General features: G+C 44.4%; 1 long non-coding RNA gene across 2 annotated transcripts in view; it reads left to right on the plus strand.

Moving 5' to 3' along the window:
* LOC144162791 (uncharacterized) overlaps positions 1-9,038 on the plus strand; it is a 31,061-nt gene extending 22,023 nt beyond the window's left edge. For both annotated transcript variants that reach the window (XR_013320767.1, XR_013320766.1), the window contains 2 exons: positions 1,007-1,149; positions 3,433-9,038. This is a non-coding gene — a long non-coding RNA (uncharacterized LOC144162791). The remainder of the gene's footprint in view (positions 1-1,006; positions 1,150-3,432) is intronic.
* Positions 9,039-9,651: the final 613 nt, after the last annotated feature.

Raw genomic sequence — 9,651 nt, forward strand, 5'->3', positions numbered from 1 at the left:
GGGATAATATTTAACAACAGTCTGGTGGGATCGGGCTTATTTTATCAAATTCTTCCAGGCTTTGTGCGCTATCCGGTTCATGTAAGGAATAGCAGTTTATAAAGTTTCACTTGTTGCCATGGTGGCAACACTGCATAGGGAACTTGTCCAGTCAAACACAAGCAACCAGCTAACATACTTTGCCTTGAAGGCCATCTCCCCCTCGTTTGGTCCGCAAACTGGGCTGTGCACTCTTCCCAGAGGAGCTGAAGGAAAAAAAAGTGCTACAAAAGCACTCCAATTTCAAGGCAAAGCCTTCCAGAAGCCTTGCGTTCAAAAACAGACACGAAAGGCTACAGCCCAAGCGACTCTTCATCGATGAAATCATGTTGCCACTTCGCAAGCCGTTTTCTCAAAAAAGTTTTTTTTTTGCACCTACGTCTCTTATTCCAGCGATTTCGTCATGACCGCTAAGTCCATTTCTGATTCCGTTTTTCACGCTACATTCCTTGATGAACAGTTCAGGTCACGACACTCTTGGTTTTTCAGGCTGACTTTTTGTGAATTTTTTATTCAAATAGTCAAACATGCTCTCTATGTGTGTTGTACATACACCTCTAAAAACTTAAAATTAAAAAAATTGTGCTCTAATAAAGAAAAATATAAGACTGTCACAATGTCATCCATTCATTTGGGAATGCAAAGCTCTTCGAACAAGTTTACTATCATGTTTTAGGCCGCTCAAGCTCGATACACTGTGAACGGAAAGAAAATTTTATAAAAAAGTTTTCGTAAAATTACTTATAAATTTTTATGGTGCTATCACAGAACTATTTCCACTTGCTGTGCTAATTTTTATCAAAATCCGCAAAGAATATAAAAGTCGATTTGGATCCTAGACAACCAGGAAAGATAAGAATAACCAGGTGGACTGTAGCTCACGCTACGTACATCATGGCATAGCCGAGCTAAGCCACCGCTAATTTTTTTAATACCATCCAAAACATGCCTTCGTTTTATTTCGCAGGGAGAAGAACAGTAGTTTCAACGTACGAGACATTGCACGAGGAAACATTCGCAGCTTTGTTCATGTCTGCATCAGCACTGGTGTTTGGCATCATCACGGGCGTCATCTGCAGCTGCCGCGCATGTGCTCGGATATGGAGAAGTGTAAGCGTTAAACAGTCACCTACTCGTTTATTTATTTATTTATTTATTTATTTATTTATTCAAAATACCCTTAAAGGCCCTCACGCAGGAGGGTCATTGTGTAATGCGATTAACGCTTCAATCGAAGCAAATTCTGTTTCTATGCGTACGCTTGGAGATCCCGAAAACATCCCAATCTTCATTATCATCATCGCCGTCGCCATCGTCGTTCCCACCTTCGTTAATCAGCCATTTTTGCACCATGTTGGTAGTAGTAGGAGAGCATCTTTGTTGGAAAAGGGGGACCGCTGGTCACGATGGAACACAGGGGACGATGGAACAAAAGGTTGGGGAGGGAGGGTAAGAGAAAATAAACAAATTCCGGCCATTTCGAAGGCGTCACTGGATTGAACGTAGGGCTGAGTTTTGGGAATGTGCAAGTAATGGGACAGTTCATGAGTGTTCGGACAGGTTCCCTAGCGTGAAAACATACTTCTTTTGCTCGTAAGATTTGATCTCATCGCTATGGTAAGACACCTGTAAGAGTTTAAGGAAACCGCCATATGCAGACACAGCTTAACCGTAAGCCTAAAAAAACCGAATAACAGGCACGTAAAAAATCTAAATAAAACAGTGGGTAGAAAAAAAGCAGACGACTCGTGTAATACCGATTCAACCTTAAAGGGACAGCCAACCGATATTTGTCGCGTATATGTTCTCTAGCTCATATGAAAGCCAGCATTTTCTATAGCCCGGAAACCATAAGCAATTTCTAAACAAACAGGCGGAAATAATTTTAATTTGGCAGCAAACTTCCTGAAACCGGAAGGGTGGCGGTTCGTAGTGTGTGAACTTGACACTACAATATGTGTCCCTGTCACGTGACCTGCAAACCTACCAGCTACTGTAACTGCTCAAACGTTTATTTAAGTATTGAAAACCTTTTACACAAGTATTTGTGCAAGGTTAAACTGTATATGCATTTCTACACAATATTTTGAAAATTTTAGACACGCCGCCGGCCGTCGCTGGGTTGCTCTCGGTGTGGCGAACTGAGCCTCTATGCCAAGAATCAATGGCAGCGTTCAGTAAACAGACCCAGTGAAGGAGCTTTGACGATTCTGCCTGAGTCAGGGGCGTTTGTTCTGCCAAAATATTTGATTCCAGCTTCTTAATACGCCAATGGCAGCTTTAAAAAACAAGAAAACGTCGCGCCCGGGAGAATCGAATTTCTACCACCACAACGTGAAGCTAGATTCTACCTATCATCTATCCCAACAGATGGCGAATTTGTGCAAAGAGACCGTTACAGGAAAAAACACATAAAGGAACTGGAAAGCCTGCGATTCAAACTTTTTTAGCTGGGGACAACTTTTTAAATATCGTTTTTCGTTTCGCATACAGACAAAAGTATGTTGCCGAGCTACTCTATGTCATGGTTGCCAGCATTATTTTTGGGAGGACACATACGGCTCATAGATATAAAAATTCTGATTTAAAAAGTTCTGGGGTGTTATCAGCAAAACCGTTTCTCGTCCAGGTGTTTTAAATGATGCCCTTTCAGTTGGGATAGGGAAAATATACTCGACAAAAATCGGTTGTCTGTCCCTTTAGGAGCCTAAAATATCTCAAAACAAATTGTGACCAATAGTACTGACCTATCTTTGACGGGGAACAAGGCGCACTTGTTTTGCCATATAGACATCTTTGGGAATCTTTATATTGCATATGACGGGAGCCGATTAGTTTTGAAAACCCAGGCAATTCGGATACACACGTAGTATGGAGATTTTCCGTGCTTGAAAATACGCTTACCTCGGAATTCACCGTCCCTCATGTTTAAAGAAAAAATAAAACCCAGAGATTTTCCACCAATCCCATTTTACTATCCAGAACTAGTGATAACACGTATCGTTTAGGAACGTGTATGGAGAGGCAATGCGTGTTTGTCGTGTTTGTGACGTCTACTTTGTGACGTTTGCGACCGACGATGGAGCTCGTGGAGTTTCCTGCGTTAATAGTAACTTTGGCTGCCTGCTTCTATTGACGGCATTGCCGTCTACAGCTACAAAGGCCAAGTTGCTTCTATACTTTACTGTGTGTCTAAATCAAAACACGACAGAACCGTGGCATAGTGAACGCAAAGTCGGAGATATCAATGATATTCTGTGGATAATTTCCTGATTGTGCTAGTTAATTTGCTTCGATAGCCATACTTCAAAATACCCGTTAAAGTTGCGTTTAGCGCGCGTTGTACAGCACCTGACGGCTTTCTCTGAAACAGATGTTTTAAACCCCACGCAGGCGGAGCCCCAAACCGTGGTGTACGCGGGCGGTCCCGGTGCAGCCCCGCCTCACCAACAGTTCCCGCCTCAGCACCCTCAGTGCCCTCCAGAGACACAACTTCCAGAATCCTCACAGCCGCCAGCTGATTCCAGCATACTGCTGCTCGTGCCATAGAAGGCGTAATGAACCGAAATGAACCGAGCAATCCGAAATGAACCAAGCAACTAACGCCCAAATAAGTTTTAAATACCCACGATACTCTTCCAAATCTCACTGCCTCCTTTAAGGGCATTCCTTGTTGGTGAGGCGGTAATTCCTCAATTGTTCTTGCACTTCCTTCGCCAATTCGGGGTTAGAGATCTTTCCTTATTTTCCTCTGCTCTTATACCAGCCAGCCCAATCAGTGTCTGCGCTGCGGCACCTTGAGAGAAAACTAAACGAAACAACACAACAGCCTTAACGGCGTGGGATTACAAGCTTGCTTTCTCGAATTTCCATTAGGTGACAAAAACGCTGCCACCACGAGAGCGGTTCACACAGAGCCCTTTCCCCAGCCGCAACTCCAGACTTTCTACCTACCGAACATACTACCACGAGCTCTCTGGAGATCTAAGTGCATGTGTAGGAACTCAAGCGATGCTTTCAAGAAGCACGAGCAGAAACTCTAAACAATTCTTGTCTTTTTGAACAGTCATTTACAAATGTCGTCCTGTACCGGTTTTCCGCTTAAGCAAGACGAAGACAATAATGGAAAGTTTGACATCCACCTAAATGCAGCCATACGGCTACAAAGGAAAGCTATACAGCTTTCTCAGAAACTTCGCAGTTGAAGAAAAATTCGTCCTGGTCCAGGATTCGAACCCGGGACCACTGCTTAACCGGAGCAGTCGCTCAACCAACTGAGCTACCAGGAGGCTAGTCGTTTGTAGCGTGCGAGCGAATTGAACAACAACTCGAAATGAAGGACAGGTGTTAATCAGACAGATTTAGGGGAAATCCCTAAGGTGGAGTATGTTTCTGTAAAGGAAAGTTTGACATCCACCTAAATGCAGCCAACTTGCAGCAGCCCAAATGCAGCCCAAATGCAGGTTACTCCACCTTGGGGATTTCCCCTAAATCTGTCTAATTAAGACCGACTAATAACACCTGCCTAAATTAACGTCAAACAATCATTCATTCGTTTATTAATTGATGTATTCATTAATTTATTTATTTGGCACGACCTAGGGCGCCTCGGTTATGGTCAAGTGACTTACGTTGAAGGAGTGCCGAGTCATCTGCCTTCTACAATGCTTGGGAAGTTTACCCGGCTTGCACGGTAAATCTCCCCTATGAAAAGGTGCGGCTGCAAAAAACGCAGGAACTTTTCATCGCAGCGATGGCTCAGAGGTACAGCACTCGCCTCGTATGCGGGAGGCAGCAGGTTCGAATCCACGTACAGCGGGGCACCCACTGGCTTCTTTATAGGGAAGCAGGAGTCCCTGTTCGAGTGCGGACCTTTGAAAAACGAATTCGCGTCTGGAAAGCTACCTTTACCCTTGCGAGGGGCCCCTGACCTTTGTCGATCTGGCGGGGCCACTGATCTACACTAGCGTTGCTGGGTGGCGCTTCGAGCTCTCCGCCGCGCGGCCGCCGAAAGTTCTAGCGCTAGTCCCGGTAGTCGGGCAAACGGCCACCGTTCCAGCATAGCGCATGATACGTATAGGCTGGTTTCGTGCGCATTCTGCCAAAAATGCATGCTTGTTGCGCCGTAGACTGCACAAGCAGCCCGGAGCAGTCGTCTGGGAACACGTTCCACTTGGAAGTATAACAATATTCTGTACGACGTGCGTGATACGCAGTGAAACGCAAATGTACGTCATATCAGTGTCGTTTTTAAGCTGTGGCTCTTGCTACGCAGAGTCCCTCGCTCTAAGCCGGATTTATACTACTGGCGTTGGGTGGCAAACTTGAGAAGGGACCAATGGGCTCCATCCCCAGGCAGGAGGCTCTGCAGTGAACTGTTTTGACAGAACGGGCGCACGAACTCGGCAACAGCCTGACGCCATGCCGACGTTGTTTTCTTGATTGATTGTATGGTTTAACGAGCCGACGCAACGCAGGCGATGAGGCGCGCCGTAGTGGAGGGCTCCGGATTAATTTTGACCACCTGGGGATATTTCACGTGTTCCGAAAGCTCGTACACACGGGCGTTTTTACGTTGTTTTCTTTCCTGAAGCATCTGGAAAAGGTATAGTACGACATGCCTCGGCATTTTGGTATAGCGGCCCTGAAAAAAAAAAGAATGCTGTTCGGCCATCGCAGTTCACTCGTTTAGCGTTCGTATAACTTCCCGTGCAGTTTATGCTACGTTTATTAGACACTGATATCACCTGCATGGGTGCTACCTTCTTTCGTAGTATATTTGCAGAGTCGCTTTAAAAAGATTCCCCGCAAATTAGCACGGGGCAAAATAAAATGTACATGCAGCTGTGAAAAGCTGTGGTTGAGAAAGAATTGTTTTGCAAACTTACTCTGAAAACCATGTACTGTAAGCTATGAAACGTAATTGGAAAAACGTATCCACTACGTTACAAAGCGCGAGGGCTTAAAGTTTAGGTACCCAATTTTTTTCTTCGAATTTGTAAAATTCTGTTATCTACGTCATGTATCTCAGTGGTGCTCTTATATCTGTCTGAGATGCTCGTGGTATAATTTCCAAACACACATATACTTGAATTCGTACTGTAAAGGGTTCCGATGTGCTGACCTTCAAAGTTAAAACAGGAGCAAGCTGGGCCAGTCAATTTCAGGTTTTTTTTGTGGGCACGTAGCAAACCTCAGATCGGTTCTTCTGTTTGAGGCAGCTTCCTCCGTGTTGATATCGAACTCGCTTAGCTAGTGAATTTTCGGATAATCCAATTCCTTTCACGGCTGTTAATTTATTTTTTACGACTACTACTAGTCCCTTCAGGACTGTTAATTTATTGTAAGACGTACAGGTTAACACGAATCATAAAGTCCACTCGCTAGCATGATTCCCGTTCGAGCTGCGTCCTCTTCTCTCAAACCAAGACCCAAGTGACATTTTCGTTCTCCTTCGCAATAAAATTCTGCTTCATATTAACGTCCCATGTTTCGGTATACCATAAGTTGCAATCTGAACGAGATGTATATAGCCAAAATGCAATACAGTGAGAACAAAATGCCAAAATGCGTCAATGGGGAAGCTTATCAGCGGTTGAGAAGCGTAGCAGACACCCCACTTCCCGGACGAGCCGTTGAACTTCCGGCGGCCTTGTGCGCGCCCGGCCGCGACAGCAGCGAAGTCGCATTCAGCAACAAAGTGGATATCAGTGGGCGGGGCCCTCGGCCATCAATCCGCGTTGCCGCATTGCCGGTGTGAAAGGGTCTGGCGGTATGTCCTGCCACAGGCGGTTGAGAGTTGAGCGCCCACCGTGGCTGTGGAAGGCACCATGCGCATTCGTGTGCCTTGGAGGCGCCGGGCACCTACCAGTAAAATAGGTAAAAGCGACTCTTCGGCCTGGCGCTCGGCCCTTATGGTGGGCTGCAACGCTTGGAAATACACCCGGCTTGCACGGGAAATCACCCCTATGATTGATTGTTCACTTGATTGATTGTTCACTAGGGCGCATCCCTGCATCCAATCATACACCAGATGTCCGCAAGGTTACAAAAACCGCAGTGTCTAGAGTTACGTCCGACGGAAGCTAAAATCGACAGCTAAAAATATGTACCATGGAACTTTAGTATATATTATTTTAAGTTAAATCCGACGTTCCAAAAATTTTAAAATAAACTCTTACCTGACAAAACTTTCACCCAATGTGTTATATCCTACTCAACACAAATTTTAAAATTAAAATTATGTGCAACAGACATTCATGCCAGTGTTTTCAGTTACCTCCGGCGTAACAGCCTGTAAATGAAATTGAAGTTACGTCCTACGTATGCCACAGTAAAAATTTAAGTCCGAAATGGAAATTAAACCGACGTATGACGTAAGGTAAGCACTGAAAATCGTTTACAGCTGTCGCTACTAATTACCGCCAGGTTCAGTAAAATCTACGCAACATCATTGCAAGGGTCCGTTGTTCGATACGTGACGTCAAATTTGCAAACAACACAAACAATACGGCACAGTCTGGGATGGCCGCTTTTACAGGGAAGGCGCAAATACATGCGCCTGAAACTTTTGCACAAAATTTTATAGGTGCCACAGGCTTAAGGAAAGAAACCTATATGTAGATCCTACCGATAGATCTGCCCGCGTAGATCATTCCCTGAAGGTTAGAGAATGTATAGGTTATAGGTGTTGGATCAACCTCTATAAAATTTTTTTTCTCCCAAGGACACCCCATGATTGGAATACTCTCCCAGAGGAATTTGTATTGTCGTGTCCCACTTCCTTTGATACAGCCCTTGGAGAATTCTTGTTTAACTATGTTTTATGCGACATATGTGTAAAATTTCAGCTTTAGCTAACCATTTGCAACTTGTGTCAACCTGTCATAGTTGTGCCTTTTACTGTCTTTCGTGAATGTTGTTTGTGTTTAATGTGTTCGCCCTTATTTTATATTACGTTCTATTGCTTTTTCATGTTGTACAACCTGTATCAGCCCCTTACCGATGTGTTGCTTAGTCTTATTTATGTTTATATTGTTGATGTCATCTATTGTTCTTACATTGTTTGTTGCTTTTTATGTTGAATTATACGACCTGTATCTTTTATTGTTTGTTTCCCCGGTACAATATTGCCCAGTAGGACGCTGTAGGTATCCGAATAAATAAATAAATAAATGTTGCTCACATACGGCCAAACCGGTACGGAAGTGATAAATAATACTTGAAACGCTTACGTCGGTTCGTCCTGTAATCGTAGATTGGGTGAAATTTTAGGACTAGTATTTTATGCAGTAATGAGAAAATATTTCCCTTTGGTGGAGCGGTTTGTAGCGTGTTACTGGCACCCGTAAATGAGGCGATGTGAGTTAGAATTCAACCTGAATCATTCCAGTTCTCTCTTAAAATATTTTTATACGAATAAAACTGCACCTGTTTGGAAATCCAGCATACGAAAGAAAAGAAGAGGTCGGGATTTACAAAATAGGACCTCTTGTCCAGGGCGGTGGAGTTCCAGTTCATAGCGTCTGCAGCTATTGCTGAGAACAACGTGTACTCGGCCGTGGGCCAAATGAGGGTTAGAACAGGGAATGCCGGAGTACTCTCTTATTTTTCCCAGGAAACAAGAACTCTCAAGGGCATAAGTTTTCATGGCTTGCTGACTAAAGAAAAATATGTCTTATGAGAGCGCCAACTATTATCGGTAGACGGGGTGGTTATTACGCGATTATTAATTGTGGCGCATACCGTCACTTTATACGCAGATGTCAGTAAAATGATAGCCAGTGAAGAAAAAAAGATGAAATGTTGTCTTGGAGGAAATGGTTCGCACGCATTTCTTGTCCGGGAATTAGGAACATCCCAAGCTTTAATCTCTGCGTTCATAGAGTTACATACTGAAATACGTATAGTAGTACCAAACTATATGTTTGCGTATACACTGTAAAGAAAATACATAGGTGGACACGCGGTGAATGAAAAAGCATGAAATAAACTGGATATTAAAGTGCAGAGATATGAAGTGATTTTTTTCATTTATGCCTCTATTTGTCGGCAAACCTGATGCGCATTTTTTGAGGAAGCTGCAACAAGGCTGTCTGCCCCGGCTGATACTAAGTCGACGCTGCGATGGGTGATGAAGAAAAGTCGGCAGCGTTGCCGCCCCTCACTGTTGTACGGAACGGCTTTCCTGGAACTAGTTCCTTTTGGGAAGGACAGAGGAACGCTAATGTTCCGTTAGGGGTTTGTGGTATAATGATGGTAACTCGTTAGGCTTACGAAGCAACAACGCGGGAACAACGGCGTTCCTTCTGTAAACGTGCCATATATCTATAGGATTTGGCTGCTGTTGACGCACTAGTACAAAAAGGCACAGACCGCTGCTGTGTATGTCTTCCCACAGGCTGCCAAATTTTGCCGCCCTTCTGCGGAACGCGCTTCCTCGAAGGTCAAAGGCAGAAGAATAACCCCGCATAGGGCCGCATCTCTCGGCAGGCTGCACACGGCCCTCAGGGCCTTTTCGCAACGGCGGGTGCAAACCATAAGGAGACACGTGCATTGGTGCCCCTTTAAATAGTGCCACAGGACACAATGTGAAAAAAGAATGCCGGCTGG

This window comes from Haemaphysalis longicornis, unplaced genomic scaffold, assembly GCF_048455015.1.
Source record: "Haemaphysalis longicornis isolate Haplotype H1 unplaced genomic scaffold, Haemaphysalis longicornis Haplotype H1 scaffold_12, whole genome shotgun sequence".
Taxonomy (NCBI): Eukaryota; Metazoa; Arthropoda; class Arachnida; order Ixodida; family Ixodidae; genus Haemaphysalis; species Haemaphysalis longicornis.